This window comes from Ovis aries, chromosome X (genome assembly GCF_016772045.2).
Source record: "Ovis aries strain OAR_USU_Benz2616 breed Rambouillet chromosome X, ARS-UI_Ramb_v3.0, whole genome shotgun sequence".
Taxonomy (NCBI): domain Eukaryota; kingdom Metazoa; phylum Chordata; class Mammalia; order Artiodactyla; family Bovidae; genus Ovis; species Ovis aries.
The window spans coordinates 96,888,781-96,891,638 of record NC_056080.1 but is presented as its reverse complement, the minus strand read 5'-3'; positions in this window follow the sequence as shown (position 1 = coordinate 96,891,638).

Genomic DNA, 2,858 nt, shown 5'->3' with positions numbered 1-2,858 from the left:
GGTTTTAATCTTGATATGATATTGCCCGGCATCAGGGTCTTTTCCAATGAATCAGTTCTTCATATCAGGTGGCCAAAGTATTGGAGTTTTAGCTTCAGCATCTGTCCTTCCAATGAATATTCAGGACTGATTTCTTTGGGATTGACTGGTTTGATCTCTTTGCTGTCCAAGGGACTCTCAAGAGTCTTCTCCAACACCACAGCTCAAACGCATCACTTCTTCAGTGCTCAGCTTTCTTTATGGTCCAACTCTTACATCCATACATGACTACTGGAAAAACCATAGCTTTGACTAGATAGACCTTAGTCGGCAAAGTAATGTCTCTGCTTTTTAATATGCTGTCTAGGTTTGCCATAGCTTTTCTTCCAAGGAGCAAGCATCCTTTACTTTCATGGCTGCAGTCACCATCTGCAATGATTTTGGAGCCCAAGAAAATAAAGTCTACCACTGTTTCCATTGTTTCCCCATCCATTTGCCATGAAGTGATGGGACTGGATGCCATGATCTTAGTTTTTTGAATGTGGAATTTTTAAGCCAGCTTTTTCACTGTCCCCTTTCACTTTCATCAAAAGGGTCTTTATTTCCTCTTCGCTTTCTGCTGTAAGAATGGTGTCATCTGCATATCTGAGGTTATTGATATTTCTCCCTGCAATCTTGATTCCAGCTTGTGCTTCCTGCAGCCCAGTGTTTCTCATGATGTACTCTGCATATAAGTTAAAGAAGCAGGGTGACAATATACAGCCTTGACGTACTCCTTTCCCAATTTGGAACCAGTCCATTTTTACATGTCCAGTTCTAACTATTGCGTCTTGACCTGCATACAGATTTCTCAGAAGTCAAGTGAAGTGGTCTGGTATTCCCATCTCTTTTAGATTTTCCCAGTTTGTTGTGATCTACCCAATCAAAGGCTTTGGTGTAGTCAGTAAAGCATAAGTAGATGTTTTTCTGAAACTCTCTTGCTTTTTCTATGATCCAATGTATGTTGGCCATTTGATCTCTGGTTCCTCTGCCTTTTCTAAAACCAACTTGAACATCCTGAGGTTCTTGATTCACACACTGTTGAAGCCTAGCTTGGAGAATTTTCTGCATTATTTTGCTAGCGTGTGAGGTGCGTGCAATTGTGGGGGAGTGTGAACATTCTTTGGCATTGCCTTTCTTTGGGATTGGAGTGAAAACTGATCTTTTCTAGTCCCGTGGCCACTGCTAAGTTTTCCAAATTTGCTGGCATATTGAGTGCAGCACTTTCACAGCATCTTCTTTTAGGATTCGAAATAGCTCAGCTGGAATTCTATCACCTTCACTAGCTTTGTTCATAGTAATACTTCCTAGGCCCACTTGACTTCACATTCCAGGATGTCTGGCTCTAGATGGGTGATCACACCATCATGATTATCTGGGTCGTGAAGATCTTTTCTGTACAGTTCTGTGTATTCTTGCCACCTCTTCTTAATATCTTCTACTTCTGTTAGGTTCATATCGTTTCTGTCCTTTATTGTGCTCATCTTTGCATGAAATGTTCCCTTGGTATCTAGTTTTCTTGAAGAGATCTCTAGTCTTTCCCATTCTATTGTCTTCCACTATTTCTTTGCATTGATCACTGAGGAAGGCTTTCTTATCTCTCCTTGCTGTTCTTTGGAACTCTGCATTCAAATGGGTATATCTTTCCTTTTCTCCTTTGCCTTTTACTTCTCTTCTTTTCTCAGCTATTTGTAAGGCCTCCTCAGACAACCATTTTGCCTTTTTGTGTTTCTTTTTCTTCAGAATGGTTTTGATTACCACCTCCTGTACAATGTCATGAACCTCTGTCCATAGTTCTTCAGGCACTCTGTCTATCAGATCTAATCCCTTGAATCTATTTGTCACTTTCACTGTACAATAATAAAGGATTTGATTTAAGTCATACCTGAATGGTCTAGTGATTTTCCCTACTTTCTTCAATTTAAGTCTGAATTTTGCAATAAAGAGTTCATGATCTGAACCACAGTCAGCTCCTGGTCTTGTCTTTGTTAACTGTATAGAGTTTCCCCATCTTTGGCTGCAAAGAATATAATCAATCTGATCTAGTTTATAGAAGGTCTTATACGTCTATGACAAGACCTTCTAGAACTAACACCAAAAAAGACGCTATTTTAATCATAAGGGACTGGAATGCAAAAGTAGGATGTCAAGAGATACCTGGAGTAACAGGCAAGTTTGGCCTTGGAGTACAAAGTGAAGCAGGGCAAAAGCTAACAGAGTTTTGCCAAGAGAATGCACTGGTAATAGTAAACACCCTCTTCCAGCAACACAAGAGAAGACTCTACACATGGACATCACCAAATGGTCAGTGTCTTCAGAGAAACTGATGAAAGACCCAAGGCCAAGCACAAACCATGGGAAGGCATTCTCTAACCATAGAAACATTGTTCCATTCATATTTGTGTACATTTTCACCAAGTATGATACCTCTTACCTATCTTATCATCTAGTCCATGTTTTCCCCTCTTGTTTCTAAAGTGATAGTTAAACTCTTTGCCTAATTTAATGAGTATCAGTATTAGTTACTATGGCTGCTGTAACAAATTGCTATAAACTTAGAGGCTTAAAGCAACAAGAATTTATTATCTTAAAATGCTGAAAAGCAGAAGTCTGAAGTGGGCGTGACTCAGCTAAAAAGGTATTGGCAGGGCTGTGTTCCTTTTAGAGACTCCAGGGGAGACTAAAACTCCTTGCGTTCTCCAGGTTTCAGAGAAGACTGGCATCCCTTGCCTCAAAGTCCCTTCTTCAACCTTCAGAGCATTATTCCAACCTATGCCTCCACCATCACAGCCTTCCTTTCTCTGACCCTAATTGTACTACTTTCCTTTTATAAGACTGAC